At 45.1% G+C, this 22234-nt stretch overlaps 1 protein-coding gene across 1 annotated transcript in view; it reads left to right on the top strand.

The window, feature by feature from the left end:
* Window positions 1-9434: 9434 nt before the first annotated feature.
* Window positions 9435-22234, top strand: part of LIMS1 (LIM zinc finger domain containing 1) — a 61505-nt gene continuing 48705 nt past the window's right edge. The window contains exon 1 of the mRNA XM_084306133.1: window positions 9435-9544. The gene's annotated coding sequence lies outside the window, so the exon portion shown is untranslated. The remainder of the gene's footprint in view (window positions 9545-22234) is intronic.

The raw sequence follows: 22234 nt of genomic DNA, 5'->3' as shown, positions 1-22234 counted from the left end.
AGTTCAGACATTGTGGGCACTGTGGCCCCATTTTAACTATTTGTGGGCTTTGACTTAGAAGTGGGTTATATATGTGCCTTGTGTTCTGTTTTCCACAGAACAAGCAAAACATCTTTCACTTGGAAGACCAGAAGCTGTAAAACTGAAGTATAGATATGACCAGTTGGGTTTGGGGTTCAGTAAGGGCAAGAGGGAGCCCACATTAGAAGTGGTACAGGGGAGAGTGGACTTGTCTTCCTTTCCTGACCCACCTCTGCCTTCCCCAGTGCATCACTGAGAAGAATTTAAATCTTCCTTGCTGCATCTTTCTGCTTTGGAAGCAGGTATCCTGAAATTGCTGGGAGGAAAATACTTTAAAACTGTCATGAGTGGCTTCACCTGGTGCACCACTTCTTCCTTAACTGATTGTTCCACTACTGCTGCTACTGTGAAAATGTCTCCCAAAAGAGCCTTCCAGATAGCAGTTAACAACCCCAAGCTGAAACCAAATGTATAAAGAGATAAAAGGTGGTGTAGTAATTTCAGAATTACTAGGGCTGTGATGCCCTTTTCATGTGGCCATCACTTCAATAAAATTCACCTTTACGCAACAGCATGCCTTTCTTTTTCCCTGAATGCCTCTTCTTACCTGAGGAAATGCTGCTCCAATGCAAGAACAGGGGCAGAAAAGGGGCATGTTTGCTGTAGCATTAAGGAAAGGAGTATGTGGATCTGGTGTAGTAGCTGTGTGCTCTTTTCTGTAGAACACAGTAATAGCAATGGCAACTTGGATGGATGGAAGAGGGAAAAATGAAATTATTAATATTTTTTAGGGAAAAAAGTGTGAAAAGTAAACCGAAGAGCAAACAGATAAACAGTCAAAAAAAAGCCTGAAGTCCAAAGTCAACTTCTAATCTGAACACACGTGTTTGGGGAAGGGAAGGAACCTACCTCTTCTACCTCTCAGATTCAGCGATCTAAAATATCTAATATTGCCTTGCAAGGATGAGATATTAGGGTCGGGAGCTTCCTTCCTGTCCTGATCAAGGCCAGACTGAATAATGAGGGTAGGGGGTAGTAAAGTGAAGTTGAAAAATGCTCATCAGTTACTGCTCAGCAATTAAACCTTCTGGTATTAGCAAATCATTCTCTTTGCTGACAGCTGAATGTCTGTGAGCATCTTAAGGCATCTTAAGAATCCAAGGTAATCAGTGTAAAAACCAGCGTGCTATTTTGGGCACGGGCACAGTCCCAAACCTCATATAATGGCCTCTGAAAGTGTTTGAAATTGATAGACATTGGATAGCAGCTGCATGTGAGCGCAGGATTTAAGGGTTTCATTGTCTCATCCGAAAGCTTAATTGCTTGAAAATCGAAGCTTGTTCTGAGAACACTCAGCCCTTTTCCTGAGTGGATGCACGTATTAGTTCTTGGGTCTCTTGCCATTTGTAGTGCACAAAACATCTGAAAAATAAAATCCATGGAAAATGTTGCACAACTGCAGGAAAAGGCTTTTACCTAAGTACTGCTTAACTCTCCTCATTCCCCCTTGTGGAGTTAGGCTGCTCATGCTCAGCAGTGCTTTTGGCAAGGGAGGAGGCCAGTCACAGCATTTTGGCTTTTGGTAGCTAAATATTTATACAGACCAGTTACTGTTCCTCTCACGAGTAGTCAACAGGAATTACTCAAACCTGCAGCCACAGCAATCCAAGTGAAGCTGTTGTTGATGGGGTGGCCCTCACGTTCTCTAGCAGCCTTTCTCCTGGGAACCACTCAAACCAGTTGTTTGCAGAGAGTTAGGGGATAGTGGATATATCACATTCTTCTTGCAGGACAAGGATTTTCAGAAAGTGCAGAAAAGCTAATGATAGATTTTGTGAGAAGTTGAATGGAAAAAAAGCTTAAAATAGAAAAATTACATACTTCAATTACCTTGTGTTGTAACCTGTTTCCCCTCTAGTTACTCCAAGGTATTTGGCTGACTTCTGTGCTTCTTGACTCTTGAGCTACATTTTCTTTCTCTGGAGGACCGCAGAGCAGTGGCATTAGCAAAAACATCCACATAGCCACGCAAGATGATAGATGCTCTAAATGCACCAGGGGAAAGATGTGGGACTTGGGACTCCCAGCTGCAGGCAGTTTATCATTGAGGGGATGTTGGAGTGCTGATATGCGTCTGTAATTCTAATTGGTTGCATCAAATAAATAGAATTAAGCAATTATTTTATTTCCCCAACAGTGATACCACTGATCCTGCAACAGCGAGGGACAATGTTTCTGCTAAAATACGGTCCACGGGTGACAGAGAAAAAGGAGGGTGTCAGCAGGACAAAGAGATCATTGGATCCTTGCCTGTTCCCTACTTTCTGTTCCCTACCTTCTGTGGTAGAACAGCGATGACTTGGAAAAAATATTTCTGATGGGTGGGTTAGGAATTTGGGGTGGGTCAGGTAGTGGCTTATTTCTTGTCACAGGTCAAGTATAATAATGGCCTAGTGAGCAGAAAGGATGGCTGCGTAGTGCTTTAACTCTTCTCTTGGCTTCATTTATCAGTGTAGGCTAAGGTTTCAGTTTGGAACAGATTCCCTGAACTTTTTTTAAAGCATCACCAACAGTACACATTGCTGTGGACAAATACTCCTCTGTTATACACAAGTAACATAAAAGCATAAATAAAACTGTGAGCATAATACCATGAGCACTAAAAGTCATTAAATTACTTTGTAAAGTACCTGTTCTGTGGTGCTGCCAGAAGCTTTTTCTTCAGCCATTAGTCCATCCATCCAATTACTGACCTTGTCATGAAGCATAAATTTTTGCTGCTAAGCACAGAATTTTAATGATCAATTTTGCAGGTTTTGGAGGTTGATCTATAAGAGTTATGTCCTTGTTCCTGCACTATCCCTTTCCAGCTTCCAAGAAAAGGTGAAGCCAAATACACTAAAATGCATGAAGCAGAAATTTGCCTTTGCTTTTATAGGGATGTCAGAATGATCACTAGAACGATGCTGCAGCTATTCTGAATAAACTACACACTATGTAAAAAGATATCAGAGATTTCTGTGGAGCTCAAACAGTGGTCAATAGTTGTTTCTACAACTGAGTTGCAAAAAGTTATTAATGCTGAGCAAGAATTTGAAATTTAATTCATAATTTGTGAATCCATTAAGGGTTTTGCTAGGAATGTTACCTGGATATCCTGTGTTCAAAAGTTATTCATACTTAAATGATCAGAAGACACTCAAAGATGCCTTTGCTGTTGCTTTAGCCTCATAGTTTTGAAAGTACGATAAGAAGAATGCAGTACCTGCAGTTTCATGAAGTTCGGTGAGAACACAAAAGGTAGGTCAAATACCCTTGAGGTTGAGACCCTCAAGTGTAAGCATTGACAAGACTCTGTGTAGCCAAGCCTAAATTAGAACCTTTTTGCTTGATAGCATCTGTTTCTCTAGGCAGAAGTATTTATATAAGGAAAACCTACCAAAAAAGCCTTATTGCTTAAGCTGTGAAGATCATAAAATCATGAAATATCCCAAGTTGGAAGGGACCCACAAGGACCATTGAGTCTAATTCTTGGCTCCACACAGGACCACCCAAAAATCAGACAATGTGTCTGAGAGAATTGTCCAAACACTCCTTGAACTCTGGCAGGCTCGGTGCTGTGACCACTACTCTGGGAAAGGAGCCTGTGAAGACAATGAAGAAGACAAAGCAATAGGTAATTTTTTAAGTGCCTGGGCTCTTATTTACTCAAATTTCTTTATATCATGTCAAAATTGTAAAACATTTTTTCTGGAAATGGAAAGAACTCGGTGTAAAGATGATAGCATTCATCATCACAGATCATAAAAATCATAAAGGTTGGAAAAGACCTCCAAGATCATCTGGTCCAACTGTCCCCCTACCACCAATATCACCCAATAAACCATGTCCCTAAGTACCACATCCAACCTTTTCTTAAACACATGGGGCTGTACCTCCAACAAGATTTCCTTCTTTACTTCTTTCCCAGGCCTACAATAATGGTCTTGTTTCTCTGGCGTCAGCAACACTAATAATTTTGGTTCTGAATAGGTAAAGAGTAGGTAAAGATTCTGCACTGTCATTTCTACCACTGCCAGCCCTGGTATTACACGTTGGTATTTCAACAATGATGGAAGGCTTAATGTTTCCCAGAAACAGAACATCAAAAGCATGTATTCAAATAAAACTGATTTTTAGTTTGGTCTAGCATGGAGACATAATTAAAAAATAAATAAATGTTAATATTGTGATTAAGACGCTGGTCTGGAGACATGGAGTCATAAATCCCTGCTCTGCCACATGCTTCCTTTGTGAACTTAATTTCAACTTCTCTGTCTCCACCTCCTCACTTGCCTTCTGGGGATACTTGCACTTACCCTCCTGATACTAACCATGTTAGTGGTAGAACAGCCAAGCTAATGATGGCTTCATAGGCAGATTACCATTAAAAAAAAAAAAAAAAAGAAAGAAAAAAAAAAAAACTGCATAGGAAGAAAGTGGTCATAGTCTTTCATTATATAGGATTTGAAAAAATTACATTTTTTCTTTTGAGTTTTGCAGTATGTGTTTGTGAATCCTATTAAACTATTAACGTAAGTACTCTGGACTGAATTTTACAAGTTAATTAGGATGCCAGAATGCTCTAATATTATGTAATGGAGATCATTAAGAATTGTTATTTCTGATGTACAGGAAGCCAAAGCAAAAATTTAAGACAGATCCCAAAGCCAAGGCACAAACTTGCTGTAAAGTGCTCACAGTCTGGGGAGGCAATCTTCAAAACTGAATGCCTAGATCTTCTTGTTAGTGTGCTTCCGAAAGCTGTTAGCACTTACCATTTGGCATACTGCTTGGTGGAGGCTCTCCCACTCCTTACAAGTGCCTTTGTTGCTTTGAGATGAGATTGCTAGCAGAGCGCGCTCCAGGGCTGTCATCTTTAAAGGCACCGGAAAACTGCACAGGGTGCAATTCACTCGCTATTAAAGCTATTAATGCGTTTACTAAAGGAAGGACCACAACAGCTGTGCTCATTGCCGTGCCTGGGCTGTTAATTATTTCCAGAGGTGGCCGTTTTGGTGTTTGCTGCCCTGGCAGGGGCAGGCATGGTGCAGTACTGATGGCACAGGTCCTGTTCCAGGCCACGCTGGTCAGAGGTGCTGCTTGTGATCTGAGAGGCTCCTTGCAGCCAAACTGGGGTTAATTAAAGACTTTTGAGAAGCTGCCTACAAGTAACGTGGCAGGCTGCCCAAAGTTGATTAGAAAGAAAAACAACCGGGGTAGTGTTACCTTCAACAAGCACAGAGTGAGCACTTACCTATTGAGATGATATACGGAAGTCCTGCTGCCAGATGGTGTGTGGAGGGTTTTGTTTGGTTGTTGGTTTTTTGTTTGGTTGTCATTTTCCTATTCTTTTTTTTTAGCAGAATCAGATGAAATGGCTGAGGCTGTCAGGGCCCTGTGGAGGCCACCAGGCCCCAGCCCTGCCCCAGCAGGGCCACCCAGCGCAGGCTGCCCAGGCCCATCTCCAGGCGGCTTTGGAAGGCCTCCAAGGAGGAGACCCCACAGCCTCTCTGGGCAGCCTGTGCCAGGGCTCCTCACCCGCACAGCACAGAGCTCCTGGGGCTCAGGGGGAGCCTCCTGGGGGCCACGTTGTGTCCATTGCGCCTTGTTCTGGCACTGGGCACCTCTGACAAGAGCCTGGCTCCATCCTCTGCAGCCTCCCCTTGGGTATTTACAGACATGGATGAGATCCCCTGAGCCTCCTCTTCCCCAGGCTGGGCAGTCCCAGCTCTCAGCCTCTCCTCACAGGAGAGCTGCTCCAGGCCCTCCATCACCTTGGTGACCCTCCTTGTACTCTATGCTGTATGCCCAGGGCTGTTGTGTACTGGGGGCTCAGAAGCAGACTCAGTGCTCCAGGTGTGGGGAGCGCTTCCCCTTCCAAGGGGAAGGCTCCCTTCCCTTTTCCATGTAATTTATTTAAGTCTGCGTACAGAAACACACTCCCGATTTTGCTACCCTTGTACCCCTAACCATGGCAAGCAACACCGAACCACGCCAAGAAGGCAGCAAGCCAGCAAACAAAAGCCCGGTGGTGTTTCTACGTTTCCACACTTGCAGCTCTGCCCTGAGGCAGGCTAGGGGGGGGGACCTGTGGCACCCCGACACACAGCACCGAGGACCACCGACCCTTTTTCCCCCAGCCCCCGGGCTGAGGCGAGCTCTGCCCGCGGGGGGCCGGGAGCGGGGCCGGGGGCGGTGCGGGCCACGGGCGCCCCCCGGCGGCGGCAGCGGCGGCGGCGCGGGGCTGCGGGGGGGGGCGGCGGGCGCCCAGCGCCATTACAGCGGGATGCTGGGGGTGGCGGCGGCGGGGATGACCAACAGGTAGGAGGAGATGGCGGCCGGGGGCTGCGAGGGCTTGGGGATGGCAGATTCCGGCCCGGGAGGCGATGCCGAGGAGCCCGTGGGTGTTTGGTGTGGGTTGGTGCCTGCCCCGCGCTTACCGGGCGGCGGGGAGGGAAGGGGGACATGGAGGGAAAGCTTGGAGAGTCCTTGGGGAGCATTACCTGCAGGGAAAAAGGTTACTGGGGATGGGGTAGGGGAAGCAAAGTCTGCTCTGTTAATTGCCCGGCGCTTCGGAGCCTCGCCCATTGTAAACGTTTCTCGGGAAGAGCCAGCCCGAATCACAGCCCGGGCACGGGGCAGGCTGGGGCCGGGGGAAGGAAGGGAAGAAGGAGCCGCTCCGGGACGACCTGAGCCTGCCTCGTCCTTTTTTGAGCCCCTTCGCGAGCCCCCCTTGCTCCTCGGGGACCACCACCAGCAGCAGCAGCGAGCCCCGGGGTGCAGCCGTGGCCCACCGCGTCCCCGCCACGTGGCGTGGGGCTGGGGGCGAGCCCCCAGGTCTGAGCCTCGCTGCCCTGCACGCTTGGAAAAGGTAAGGTGGCTCCGTGCTTACAGGGCTCACTGCTTTTATTTCAGCCGCTTAGCTTTCTTATTGGGGTGCCGGAGCTGCCCATCTGGGCTTCTTTATGCTTTCTGTGTTATTCCCCTGTTCCTGGGAGCAGCCCAGGTGACAGCAGTGGTGCTGCGGGCATCCAGCCCCGCACAGGTGCTTTGCCTCTCCAGGTGAGCGCAGCCATTGCCTGCTTCACTGAAGCTATTGGTGTCGGGCCGGTGGCACTGCTGCTACACGCTCCCCAGGGCGTGAGCTCAGCTACACCCCTGGCACCGCCAGAAATTTTGGGACAACGTCAGGCCGGGGCCTCCGCGTGCAGGAACTTGCCGCGGTGAAGCAGGCAGAGCGTGCCGGTGGGGAGCCCACCTCCCTCCTGGCTGCACGGGGAGGAAGTTTCTGCAGCACAAAACAAGCGTGGTTCCTCCTGTGCCTCTCTCCTCCTTGTATTATTTTGGTCATGTTGTCATAGGAAGGACCAGGGGGTGGAAGAAGGTGAAGACTGAGTGGTAGCACGGCTGTGCCAGGGCAGAAGGTGCTGGTTCTTGGGTACGCGAGGCTGGGGAGCTGCCTTCGGGTCACGCAGCTGTGCTAGGTTCAGTGTAAAACTAATGCCAACGTCCACGTAAAATGTATTGTGAATTCTGAGGGGAGGGGATTCAAAATCAGTGCATTTGAATTCCTGTTTGAATCAGCGGAAGAGAACCAAAAAGGGAAAGAATGACTTGAGGTTTCCCTCCAGACCTGTGTACGGAGGTGGAGCAGACATCTGGTCAGTATGTTCTCTGAAATTCTGTTCTTTCTAACTTAATATATCTTTTCCGCTTGATGGATGCTTTTTGAGCTCCAGTTGCTGCCACTGCTTTTGTTTTTGCAATGCGAGGAACCTGAATGCCTGTAACCCCAGGGCACTGCTGTGGGAGCTCAGTGTCAGACAGAAGAAGGTCTTCCACGGGGGAGAGGGGTTTTTTGGGTGGTGTGGGATGTGCAGTTGGGATGATGCTGGGCAGCAGTTTGTCGCTCCGGATTGCTGAGTGTGCATCCTGGTGCTGAGAGATACTTGCTATAACGCACGCTTGCTTCATAGTTGTTATAAATGTTATAGATTCAACCAAAAATGCACCCAGCATTCAACATATGAATGTAAGATGTAAGAAGTGTGATACTTGGATCGAGAGTGCATGAGTTGTATGGCTTTTTTTTTTTGGCGGGGGCACAGGAGGGGGACCACAGGCTGAGTTTTGTGGGCAGCTTTTCCAGCTGGTTGTGTTGAATTCATCTTGACGTGTTATTGTTGGAATAAGTTTCTTACGGGATTCAGAGAAAAATATTAGCTTGCAGCTCAGAGCCTTTATTATCTTAAACATTTGTAGTTTCCTAATGCAAACTAAGTTTTTCTTTGGGGTAATAAATCTAGGCCAGTGTGCAGTCAAATACTGAACAAAGCAAGCTCCTCTTTATTTACAGAATATTTGTGTTTGAGAAATTAGTGTAGACTCATTGGATTTACAGCTCTTGTTCGTGTGAAGCTGAAAACTGTGGGCACTTCCTAGTGCTACTGGCTTTGGAAGGCATTGATAAGACAAACAAGAAGCTGTAGGTGATCCTGGAGTTAAATCACAGCAGTCTTTTTCTTAGAACTGGCTCTGGATGGCTTCTGCAGGGGAACCATTTAATGGCCCATAATGCACGGAGCATCATCACTTGCATAGTTAACAAATTCTTTTTCAAGTTACAATAAAATATTTATTATCAAAGCACTTAAGGCAGGCTATTCCACTCTTGCAATTGTGGTTTTGTACTGTGTTGGGCTAGACATCCCGATTCATCTGTATTTTGTTCGTCCCAAATCCAAGTTGAAAGGTTTTTTGCTGTGTCGTTCGATGCAGTCTCTTACTGCGTTCCAGTGTGGGGACGCTTTAACTATTATCTGTGCTCAAAGCAGCCTGACAGTTGGTGGGTAAATCACTTACGTAAGGTCTTTCCATGATGGCAGGTGCTGATGATGAGGAAAATCGAAACGACAGTTGTGTTTTGACAGCTGAAGTTGTACGTTGTCTAAGCCGTCCACAGCGTGAATCGGGCACATGTATGTGCTCTGTTGTTTTTGTCATTGTGGGGATGTGCTACGGAGCACATTCCCGATACGGCTTGTGCACAGGCGCTGGTGTTGAGGCGGAAACGTGCTTTAAAAGAGTGAAAGAAGGATGGGAAAGTCCTAATTCAGCTTGACAATTGGAGAAAGCAGAACAGAAGACTGTGCCCTGGGGGAAATACTTTTCTGCAAATTAGGACACTCCTTTGCAATTACTTCAGCACTTCCTGTTCCCGAAGTGTCAAAATCTTTATGGAAATGCTTACTTAAGTTCTTGTGAGCAGATAAAAGAAAGTCAAGATACTGTAATTTGCATGGCTGGTTATGTGTGCCCCATCAATCCCTTCTGTGGGACAGTTTAATGGATTTGTCTCAGTGCATAGAGACTGCTGGTGAATTCTCTGGGGCAGAAGCTGGTGGTCTGTCTAGGGGCAAGTTGTCTATGAGCAACGTGGACCTCGTCTCTACCTGAAATCACGTTCCTCCTGCACTGAGAAGTATGTAAATGGTCTGGAGCACTTCTCTAGGATGTATGAAGAACAGTGTCATCACCCAGGATGAGGTTTTGTGCTCTGCATTTGTCGTGTTTCTCAATCCCTGCTTGCATTAAATAGTTTGAAGACCTAAGCGTGCACGGTGGATGGGCTTCTGATGGATCAAAACCTAAAGTGATGGGAAGCGTTGAGTTAAAATCTTGGGGAGTATTACTAAGGTCATGGGTGGGGCTAACTGGGGAAACTAAGACCGTGTAATGACTTGATGCATGGCCTGGCCAGTCAGGGGAAGTGGCTGAGCTTAGAATTAAAAGGATTTTCTATGTTAATGTGGTGTTTTACTGTGGTGGGGGGCACCGGGAAGGACCACAGTGAAGCAGCAGGGTAATGCTGGCAAGTATTTGTGAGGCAGCGACATGGCAGGGTGGCTCCTGTCCAGACGTTGTGCTGGCACACAGCAGCAGTGGGGTTGGTGTGGGGGGATAAGACTGCACACATGGATGGGTTTGGAGATGGCTCTGAGGAGAAAAGGGGGCTCTGTGAGGGTGCTGGGGAGTGGGTGGGCAGGGAGCCTTCCCCTCCTGTCCTTTCTCTCCCATCCCTGGCACACTCAGCCGCTGGCTCGGGAGGGAGAAGCGTGGCTTGGCAGAGCCTGGATGCGGCCCCGGCAGGCTGAGGGCTGAATCAGCAAAGCAGCCTGTGCTCACAAAACCCTCCAGCATCGGGAAGCGCTCCATCGTGAGGAAAAGCTCACGAACTGGAGCGTATTTCGGTTCGCAGATGAAAACCATGCGCTTCCGAACTGCGTCGGTAGCAGGACGGGCCCGCCTTTTGCCGGCGGGGAGGCCAACATGTGTGCTAGATTAAGTCCCTTATTTTCACCAGGCCCCACTGGAGAGCAGGGTGAGGCTCTCCCTGTGGCGATCGCTTCCCAGCCCCGGGCCTGGCCGGCTCCCAAAAGCAGGGGGCACCGTCCAGGGCCAGGCCAGGGCCCTGCTCCCTCAGAGGGGGATTTTAATTGAGCCTGGGGAACTGACCCCGCTGGAAACTTGGGGCCAGATAGGTGGGCAGATGTATGGATTGGAAACCAGGTTTGGTTCGATCTGGGTTGATTCCTCGTGATCTTGTGGTGATGATTGGGGTGGAAGGGAGATAGGTGCTTTGACTGGACTATGTAGCTACTGTCCTCAGGAGCAATGCTGAAGGTGGGGCTCCTGTGGGGAGTGACTGGGGACCTGCAGAAGGACCAAGCAATATTTGTTGGGGACCTGGACCTGTGGTGGACACAAAGCAGGAAAGGGGGCACTTCCATGCTTCTGTTGGACTGTCCAGGGCCATTCAAGGAGGCCTGCCCAAGGGAAACCACTCCTGAAACCACTCCTGTGGTTGTACCTAGGGCATGGAGAACAGCGATGCCTCAACACCAGTTTAAATCTATGTAACATTTGTCAGTGGGGCTGACTTCAGCAGAATCTGGTTTGAATTCAGGTTTGAATGTGCCAGGGGGGTCTCTTCACCCACTGCTTTCAGGCCCTGGAGGAACCATTGAAATAAATGGAGCAGCAGTCTCTGAAGTGGGACATGCCTGCAGCGCTGTTACACACCCCAGAAAACAATGGTGTTTTCTTCTCTCCTGTGTATGCAGTTGCAAGAGAGAGGCAATACTCCGGTTATATTAAGAAGGAATCGAAGTGGATAATTTTAAAGCTGCTGTTACCAAGAAAAAGCTGACTTCCTAAATCTTTGTTCCTTCATTCACATTTTTTTCCTTTTTGTTAGCCAGCCTCAGGAAATGAGAACATTCTTTTGGCTTTCCATGCCTGAGTCACATCTTATATATATCTCCGTATATATATAAAAGAATATGTTAAAACATCTGGATATGTTTGTTTCGAAGAGGTATTTGTTTTGTATTAGGGTCTCTGAGCTTTAAGTGTTTGCACAAAGTTGTATGTTCCCAGAGTTTCCCATACTTATTTGGTTACAAGGATACGGATACTGCTGTCAGAAAAGCCTAGGGAAATATGCTGGTGACTCAGGGAACATACAAACAAGTAAAACCTTAAAAGAAAGTGAGAATTTGCTATTTTTTCTCAAAAATGTTAACTGTCAGAGAGGTTGTTTAATATCACTTGCATCCAAATCTGTATCTGATGTCTGCCAAGCGTACTTCAAAAAAAAAAAAAAGGTGTGAGGAGGAATATTCCAGTAGCTATTCTCCTGTTTGTAAAAATAAATAATCTTTTAATTACTTCCTTCCTTTCTTTTTTCCTCTTTTAAAAAAAGCCGCTACACCCATCTCTGCCACTGCTGACCCTCGCTTGGCCCCTGCAGCGCTGCAAGTGGGCGGCGGGGTCTCGCCGCCTTGCACCATGCTCTCAGCTTCTGCCTCCCACCGGGGTCAAATGGAGATCGTGAGACTTGGTTTAAAAAAAAAAAAAAAAGAAAAATCTGTTTAGTCAAAGCCAAGGCCAAATGTTTAACTCTGGAGGGGGGTGGATAAGGAGAATAAAGAACATTTCCACCCGTAGATGTTTAATGTCACTGCACTGAGCATGGGAGAGCGGTGATGGAGGATGCTGCTGGTGACCCATGTGGCAAGCTCTGGCGGAGGGGTAAAACAGGACAAACCACAGCACGACCAAGTTCACGGTTCAGATAAGGAACTTCTCACCGATTAAGTATTTTGATTATACCCTGTGTTTTCCTGTAGGTTTCTTTCATCTTTTATTGTCAATGGATTATAGTGGACTTAAAAAGGACTTGCTTGTTGAAATGGTTGTATAAATACGATCCTTGGGGTATGTGTTATTTAGAAAAGTACTTATCTTCCTGAAAAAAGAACTACCTCCTTTTGCCCCTTCAATGAGCTTGTTTGCCATTGTGTATCAAAGCAGTGAGATTTCTGTAACTGTATCAAAGAATAGTGGCTTATTGTTAATTGTTTAAAATAATCTCAGAGCCTGTGGGGCTTGTTCTTTTGGCTGATTTCCTGTTCGTTGAGAGACTGAAGAACTGTTTCAGGTTCTCATTTAAAAAAGAAAAAGGAGGGAAAAAAATAAAAAAGAAGGGGAAAAAAAAAAGGAAAAGAAAATTATAAAAGAAATCCTGGAACCAAGACAATCCCTGGGGTAAACTCACAGATTTGCAGCCCTGTAATGAATCCCCCTCTGTTGTCATCTCTAACCAGCTATGGTTTCTCTTTTTCAAAGAGAAAAGCCCCTTTCTTTTCCCCCTGGCATCCACCTCCCACGGCATCATCCCCCATTAAATTGTGTCACCTAACACCATCCGATGCCATGCTGGGAACTTGATGTCTTGGGATGCTGGTGCCGAGCTGCTGGTTTGCCAGGCTGAGATGAGCTCCAAAGCATGGACATCTGTGGGACAGCTTTGCCGTCAGGGGAATGATAAAATATTCCCGGTGGCTCTCTTTCCCAGCAGGAAGCTCGGGCTGCATTAAATCTATTGACATTCAAGAAGTTTAAGGTTGCTAATTATGTTTTTTTTATAGAAGTTTTAGCGCAAATGTATTCTCAAGGTAGGACAGAACAGTGAAATAAGCACTTTGTGTCATCTGAGGGAAAGTTCACGTAGTTATTTTTACCTGACAGACTTTGATAACGTATGGCTGAGTAGCTGTGCAGTGGTTTGACTTGCAGATATGGACATGCTGCTGAGCCCATGAGCGCACAGGTAAAAAGATGCAGCACTGTGCTTTCCACACACGTACAGAAATAAACACTGGACTCTGCAGAAGCAAAATGATGGGGAAAATGATGAGTTGTAAGCCACAGCATTCCCAGCAGAGCTGCTGCTGCCATCATAATGATCATTTGGGTGGTGGCCATACGGTGCTGGGAAATCATAGAATCATCTAGGTTGAAAAAAGCCTTCAAGATCACCAAGTCCAACCATCAGCCTGACCTGCTAAGTCCCACCACTAAGCCATGTCCCTTGGTGCCACATCCACACGTCTCTTAAATGCCTCCAGGGATGGGGACTCCATCTCCTCCCTGAGCAGCCGACTCCAATTCCTGAAGAAATACTGCCTAATATCCAATCTAAAGCTCCCCTGGTGCAACTTGAGATCGTTTCCTCATGTCCTGTCACTTGCCACCTGAGAAAAGAGTCTTGACACCAAAAATATGCTCTGTCCTCCAAGAAGGCTACCCGCACCGATGAAAATTGTATTCTGGTGTCACCTGGGTAGGCTTGAAGGATGCTGATGGTACTCAGGTCAAGCAGAGGATTTTTCTCTCTCATGTTGAGTAATGCGCCTTGTTTGGTGTTTGCGTTACGGATACTTACCAGTTCTTCCCACCATGGCAGGGGGAGAATAAAATGAAAAACTCCTGAATGCACATTTTCTAACACAGCGTGAATCCCTTTTAGCGTAAGTGTTTGTAAAATGATCAGGGCTGTAGTTCCAGACCACAAGATTTTCCAACAGACTTTGAAATACTACGTTGTACGCTCTGTGCACATGCTTTAAATAATGATGTTCTTGTAGTTGGCCTTGAGGGTAGAGGAGAGACAGAGTCTACCTGAATTAGCTGGAAGGGGATTCATAGTTTGACACACTAAAAATATATTCTGCATACCACGGAAATATCTAAAGTTCATATAAAGTTCGTGCTGGATCTAAAGTGCAACAAACCAAAAGTATTTGTGCCATTGGTGTCTAACAGTTCAGATTGTAATGTTGAATGTTTCCCAAGTGCTTGAGTGGAAATGTTGCAAGGATGTTAACATAATTGCATCGACTGAAGACGATTGTTTCATTTGCCTTTTTCCTTATAATATGAGTAGAAAACAGGGAAGGCAAGTAGCTCATAATACTCATCTCAAATATTCTTATCTTAAAGCAAACATCAAAAAATTACAAAAAGGACATATTTTGGTTTTGGAAATTCATAAACAGTAGAGTGTATCTAAGTAAAAATAATCGGGTTAATTTATTTAGTCTGAACACTGTATAGTCCCAATCATGCAGAGCACTTGAGTTAAATTCCCGAGTTCGCTCAGGTCAAGTTGTGAGTTTAAATTTTCATTTCCTTGGAGTCCAGAGTTCAAGTGCACGGGGCTGGCACGTCATGCCGCCTGAGGGACAGCGCCTACAGCCACTCCTGGTGTCCCTGACTCCAAGAGGAGTGTGTTAGCTTTCCTACGAGATATATAGATTATTAGTACACAAAGCATTTAAACCAACCAAACAGGTAAAAAGTTGCAGGAAGAAAGTGTAGATTTTTTAATTGATTCTGCTCTAAATTACTGAATAATTAAAAAAAAAAATTGAATTATTGAATAATTTTAAATAACTTTGCTCGTTGTATACAGGCAGCTGTTGCAATAGGATATTGTCTCCAAAATACTTCTAGTAATGGCCCCGTCAGGTATATAAATAAAGACGGGTTGCCTCTACTGAAGCCTTTCTTCTGAAGCAGAAATGTGTCAAAAAGAATGACTTGCATTTTAAACACTCGGTAGATGGTGGTACTGCATCAAAAGCGCTCTGGTAAGTGGTACTTTGCTCCTGCCTCTTGCCTTTACAGGTCGTCACTGCTGGGATTTTTCTTTTTTTTTTTTTTTTTTTATGTTGGAGCCTTGCAGCTGCCCTTTGGTGGGGCAATTTGCTTGGACCATAGCAGAAGCATTGCTCTTCTGAGCTGGGTTTCTTAGTATGTGACAGCAATTTCAGCCCTGATCTCCAGAACCTCCCACCAGCCGTATCCCGATGGGCTCGGCACGCTGCGATGCACCATTCCCTCCGTATAAATGACAGAGGGGCAGCGAGAAGCAGTGACAGCTTCTGGGGACGTCCACATGCCAGGCAGCAGTCAGGAGGCTGACAAGGTGACGTGGATATGGATGCTGCCCTGGGAAACCTGCCGGGTGGTGGTACCATGTTTGCTGTCTCTTCTCATTAGCACTGCTTTTTGTTTTTCCTTATATATCACATTATCTAATATTACTTTATCATGGCACGCTAGGATGTTCAATTTTCTAATGGCTCGGGCGTCTCCAGTTGCTTTGCTTCTGTAAATACGCATTTTCTGTGCTAACAAGTGTGTGTTTTTACAGGGGACATCTTCAATACTTAATCAATCTGAACCACAACAGCGGCTTGTTCTTGCACTCAAGCTTACGGCCACGCTATTAACCAATTGCACTGATCAATATATGTGGGGGGAGAGGAGAGGAATCTGCAGCTGAGGTCAGAAATTGTTAGCTTATTCATTAGCTTTTAAAAAAACCAAGCTGAGGTCATCTCTAGCTAACTGGCCAGCATACTGCTGCTTGCTTCTCCCCTTACAGAGTTGCTTTCTGCATCGTCCCTCTGGCTGTATCTTTTGGAAGGTGAGGCCAGGAACCCAGTGACAGTAAAGACTAAATTGACCCATGTTTTTTCCAGGAATACAGGGGTGTTTTCTAAGAACAGAGAACTGATTTCTGCAAGGGATGAAATGCGTCCACCTTTGAAAATAAAAATTGGAGTATTGTGGCTCAGAAGGGTTTGTCTGCACTTGCATGTGAAGAGAGAAATGAGCTGGACCACCAGCTGCATTTAGCATCTTTTTTAATGTGGAGTTTCCTTCTCTGTTGCTGCTTGACAGTGATACGAAAATACCCGAGGAACAAATTTTAAGAATATTCTCCTTCTGCACCCCCCCTTTTTTTTTTGCCCTTTTTATCTCTGTGAATGTCAGTTTTGGCCTCTCTGCCTCCTGTATCTGGAAAATTTGGGCTATGCTTGTTGGGAATGGATATAGATTTGTCCACCCGAAGCTTTTACTGTGTCATCCCTTTTGCTATTGCTGTTGTCATGTTCACAGCCTTTAAGGAAAGGGAGAGGATTTTTTTTAGCCCAGATACGGTCTGAATTTCTAGTTGTGAAAATACAACCCCCCCCAAAAAAAAGAAAGTTTTTCCGAAAATGGTTGTTTTGATACATCTTTTTGCCAACTTCTGTGATAAGAGTTGAAATGATTACCCTTCAGAAACACAGGTGATTTTTTCCCTTCCTCAGAATGAAGTTCCTTTAAAATCCTTGATAATGGGGTGCGTTGCTTACTTTGGAGAAAACAGATTAGTGGAGCTTTCTGGCAATTCCTCAGGACTGCGTGCATACAAGTAGTGAAGCCTGCACCAGTTTAAGGTAATACTTGATTATCTTCTGCGTGTGGTTAGGAACGCAGAAATACCTCAAGCCATATGTTTGAACACTTGTTGCTTAACATTTCTGATAACACGTGCAAGTGCTGCAGTGGTTAACTGGTTCCGTGCTGGTGGATGGCAGCAAGCCTTCCCCATTCCCGTGGAAGGCAACTGAAATTTTGCTCCAGTCACTGGCACTTGCTTAGACATAGGGGTCCATAAATGGCCAAATGAGAGAAAAATACATACTAATACATGGAAAATAATTGTCAGTTTTGAAACTGTGCTTCTGTGTGTCAAGTATAGATAGGAAACTATCCATTTTTTGAGATGGTTTTGTCAGGGTGGCACAGTAAGGTTGGTCTTGTAACAGTTATAGCTCAAGAAGGTAGTTTCCTCATCTGTTCTTTCTTTTATTTGAAGAAGAGCAGCTGCATGTTAGATAAGTGGGTGCAGCATGTTTGCCCATTTCTGTGCCCGTAGATAAATGCCTTCAGTTGAGGATGTGTAGCTTGGCGTTTTTGCCTGGCAAAGTGCATCTACTGTAACTTTTGTCTCTATAATCAGTGGAGCTGTTTCAGCTTTTTTCATCCAAACATCTAAATTTTAATTAAAAAAAGGCTTGTTGCATTATATGACCCCTGTAGCGTCACTCATGCCATTTTTCAACAGATCCTGGCAACACCCTCTTGCCGTAATACCGTAAATGAGTTTGCATAGCTTGGCAAACCGTCATGCAGATTTACGGGTGAGGAAGGAGGTGAAACCCTGGATCCGCAGGCAGTGAAAAGCGAGCCTGTGCAGGTCTGCTCGCTCAGGAGCCCGCCACTTGGGTGGCAGCCGGGTTTCAGGCTCGCCCGGCGGGGCGTGAAAAAGCTGGGGAGGAATTAAGGCAGCATAGCGCTGTTAGCACGCGTGGTGAAAGGCACCGAGGGCTGGCAGAGCCGTGGCTTCTGCTCGCACCCACGTGCAGGGCTCTGCAGCATCTGTGGCAGGACGCTTTGGTGCAGAGAAGAAAGGAAGATAAGACTCAGAGTTTTATTGTCTGTCACTGTGGTTTCTAAGGTGCCTGGCTTATCTGGGCTGCTTGCTCGACATCTCGTGTGTTACTTTGCATTATAATAGTACTTTTCCAATGGCATTAGGAGCAGCACATTAGGATTTAATGGTACAAACATGATTCGCTATCTTCTCCCAGTCCTTCATTAGCCTGATTTGATTCTGTACGACTGTAATGATTTATCCATTAGTCTGCGCAGGTTGTGTTCTGTTTGTGTTCCTAATTCATTTACATAAGGCTGCTGATTCCTGCTGAGCGCCGAGCACCGCCACGTCAGGTACACTGTGAGCTACCTGTTGCCTTCTCCTCTGTGACTACCCCTGTGACAGCCAGCTTCTGGAGGGAGAGACAGTGTGAGAACACAAGGGCCTTGGTCTGTCCTGGGCTGTGCTCTCACCTGGGTCCTGCTGCATCAAACAGCAGCAGGGGGAGAAGAGAGGGTCTTCCAAAATACGTCCTGAGCAGCTTCAATTCTGTGCATTACTCCTGGTTTCACTTGCATCACTGGTCAGACGTTGGGTGGAAATCCAGGATTTAGCCATTTTCTAAATCATTTTCTGAGGGAGGGTTAAAGTGATGATGAACTCCAAGGGGCCATCCAGCTGGAGATGACTTTTACATTTCTAGAGTATATTGCACATGGCCTTGAAATTTCAAGTGTTTCCATAAGAGTACAGGCGGGCATAAGTATCAGCAGATTTCAATTACGTAATTCCTATCCTAGTTCCTAAAAGAAAAAAAAATGCAGGAGATGCGTGGGGACACACGTTACGTGTAAGGTACATGCAGGTTAGGGCTGGGTTTACACCCATGTATGATGCTACTTGGTGGAACAAACACGATCAGGCACAGAGCTAGTGACTGCCCTGTAGAACTGAGCAGAGCCTACAGGTGTTGTTTTTTTTTTTCTGGAGTTTATGCCAGCTGTGGGAAGATGGATGATAACTTCATATTAGTAGAGTCTATCCAGGGCAGGTCACTTATTTTTTAAAAAAGTGGTCTGGGTAGGAGAGTTTGTACTGAACTTGTATTCAGCATCACACTGCTGCAGCAATTTTGGTCCATCTGGAGAAGTTGTGAAATGGGCTACGCATAAACCGTGCCTCTAAACCACAATTTCAAGGATGATGTAGCTTACTGAAGGTCAGAGAACAGGGCCAGGAATGGTATACAGATTTTTTATTTTTTTATTTATTTTTTTTTCTGTTGGGAAAGAGAGCTTAAAAGCAAACAAACGCAAGCAGCAAACAAAGGAAGCCTTTGCTTTGCCAAATGTCTTGCTTATAAGAACAAGAGCAATGAGATGTTCTCGAATTGGCATCCGTCTCCTGCCTGAGGGGGAAAAGAAGAGTCTCGGTTGTTCCTTAGTGGTGTCTCTTTTCAAACCCTTTGGGTTTTTATATCCTCAGTTATAGGGTTGCTTGGACTGACGGTTCTGTATTTGGGCAGGTGCCTTTGAGCACTCAAAGCGTGTATTAGTGTTGGCCGGATTATAAAGCATCCTCTTCCCCTTAAGTAGAGGATGTTGCTCTGGATAAAGCACTGCAGCGCGTTCCTCTGGCTTTCCATTCAGAGGGCGAAGGCAGCCTCACGCAGTCCCAGCGGTGATATTCACACCTCCCTTTGGGTAGGTATGTGCTTTTTGGCATGGCTGGCCTGTACGCGTTCCCTAAGATTTTATTTAAAATATGCATTTCTATTGTACTTTATCCAAGTACAAATAATGTATTAATGAAGGTCTCTGTAACTGAAAGGAATTCAGCTGGAAAGCCTGTGGCTTATCTGACCACAAGGAAAGTTTTATTTTCATTTATTTTTCTTCCCTTTTGCCTCTTGCTTCCAGTATTTAATTGCTGCTCCATTGTTCCTGGCAATGACGGTTAAAACTGAAGGCTGCTTTCTGTTTATTTTTATTCTTCTTATTATTATTACTACTAACATCTTCTTGCATCCATAGGCTGAAAGTTGGGACACGCAGTGACCAGAATTTAAAGAAACTTTGGGCCACTTTGAGTTCATTCTTTGTGGGAATTGTATGTAATTTCAAGTTTTAGGCACAGGATAGTTTAAGATAATTTAAAACTGGATTTAAAAACTTCTATAGTGATCGCAGGAATATAAAGCATGGAGTCCCATCTCTGAACATTGTGCATGTGAAGCTGTTCTCCTTCATCCCAGCAGCAGTTCAGATGTATTTCCCCAACTGGCTTTTTGTAGGTGTTCCCATTAGTCTTGCTTCCATTTCATGTAGTATATTTCACATGACATCGGTGTATGTCATCTCCTCTGGCTGTATCTGTCTTCAATCCATTTACTGGGAATCCTGTGCTTTCTTTCCAAGCATTCACTGCTAACCACTAATAAATTTGGAACATATTGGGACTTGGTGGGATGTTGTGTTTTCAAGGATTCATTGTTCCCCTTTATTAGCTGTGGCTGGCTATTGCCTTCCCCTCCCTACCTCCCACCCTCAGCTGTTTCAACTCCTTTCTTGCTGTACCAGCTTTTTCTACCAGAGCTGTCCCTGTTCATTATTGTCTTTGTCTCCCCCCTCACGCAAATCCCATTTGAACCATTTTGTCTGTAGTGACAGCAAGAAGTTTAAGTAATTTGAAATGGCTCAGAAGAGCAGCCAGAGGCCTGGCATGAAGGATGAGATCTGAAATAAATCAGGAGAGATGCGCGACATCCCATCTTCTGCTTAATTCTTTTTCACCATTCTTTTTGTTTTGAGCATTGACGATGGGGAAGACTGTTGTGTTTCTGTCACTGCCCAGTGCATTTTGAATCTCTTACATAAAGAAAAACTAATCTGAAATGTCTCTTGAATCCCTGGTTGTAGCAAAAACAGGCACTGTGGCATTAAGTAGCGGGTTTCATTGCAGCAGGCTGGCCTCCACTAGCACTCCAAGCTATTGCAGGGCACTTTTCCTTCCCCATTTCTAAGTTCACAGTCAGGTGAGAATGAAAAGTGACAAAGTGCCTCCACCTTTCTCTGGGTTATCGCTGCCCGCAGGTTATGAACTGCAGCATGGGGGATCTCCTGTGGAGCCACCAAGCCAGGCACGACTGCTGCTGCTGCCCCTGTGCACATAGGACCAAGACTGGGGCCCGCAGATGCTGCTGGAGGGATCCCACGGCTGAGCTTCCTCTGCCCAGGGCTGCATTGGGATTTTTTGTGCTTTAAAAAAAAAAAAAAAAAAACAAAAGAAAAAAACATAAAAAAAAAACTTCCTCTGAGCTTTTTTCCCCCCTAACATTGAGGCAAGCCAAATTATTTTTCCATGTGTGGTTTCAGATGAAAAAACTTTTCTTCCTCTTTTTCTTTCTGTCAAAAGAGCTAGTGGAAAAATTGTGGAGTATTATTCAAAAACTTTATTTTTTCTTCCTAGGCTTGCTCTTTACTTTGGACTGATGCCTCGTTTTTCAGTAGCAGATGATAGCTACTGAAATAGGCATCCACAAGAGAAGCAAAGTAACTTTTCAAAAATTAATTTAGTACTCTTTTTATACCTTACCAAAAGGGATACACCTTATGCATAAATATGGGTTCAGTGGTTGCATGTTATTGACATTGTCATGATCTAGAAATGTTAATGAAATAGAGATACAGTGAGCTGGTGCTTTTTTGCTGTCCCAGTGGAATTTTGTTATGCAGTGTGTTCAAAATAACTTGGCATCCTTGCAGCTCTGTATTACTTAGAAAGCAGGAAAATAAATTTTGGAACTCCTTTCTTTCATTGGAATACCCCAGGCACAAAACTAGTGTTTCCTTTTTGTCCCACACAACATCTGGGGATTCTGATGTCTTTTGTTCGGATTAGGTTGGTGATAGCTGTTTTGAAAGGAGTACATCAGGGATCTTTTGAATCTGTACGGTTGTGGTATTTTCAAATTAATTCATTGTAAGTTTTGAGTATTTATGGAAGTCCCAGGTAAAGCACATTTCTTTCTAGAAAAATGCTTACACGTTTCTCATTTATTCCTGTCATTATTATAAGCACGTAACTTGAATTAAAGGAAAAATAAGCATATTATTCTAGGATGAGTTCTAGTGCTACTTTTCTCCATTTTCACAAGTTTACCCACAAATAAAATTGGGCAAATGACCTCACACCATAGCTTAAATTGTGGGAAGAGAAAAGTTAGTATGTACGTGCTGTTCTGAGCTCCTGACATGCAGCTGAACTTCATGACTGGCTCTTTTTATGGCAGTGAAAGTAAATGGAAGTAGAAGCTGGAATGTCCGTTGTCAGAGGAAGCACAAATGATGTACCTAAAACCGACTGTGGATTAGCCCTGAATTTAGACCTTGGTTTCTAACTGCTTGTTAAGGATACACCCTGACAGTAATTCTTTATCTTAACATGATCATTTATATACATTGCACACTTCATAGGGGATTTATTATTAAAGCCATATTTAGATTGGTTTTAAGGTCCCTGCGAATGCTACTTTCTCACATTCTTTCATGA

This window comes from Netta rufina (assembly GCF_964035555.1).
Source record: "Netta rufina genome assembly, chromosome: 1".
Taxonomy (NCBI): domain Eukaryota; kingdom Metazoa; phylum Chordata; class Aves; order Anseriformes; family Anatidae; genus Netta; species Netta rufina.
The sequence above is the reverse complement of the archived record's forward strand: the minus strand, read 5'-3'. Positions and strand labels throughout refer to the sequence as shown.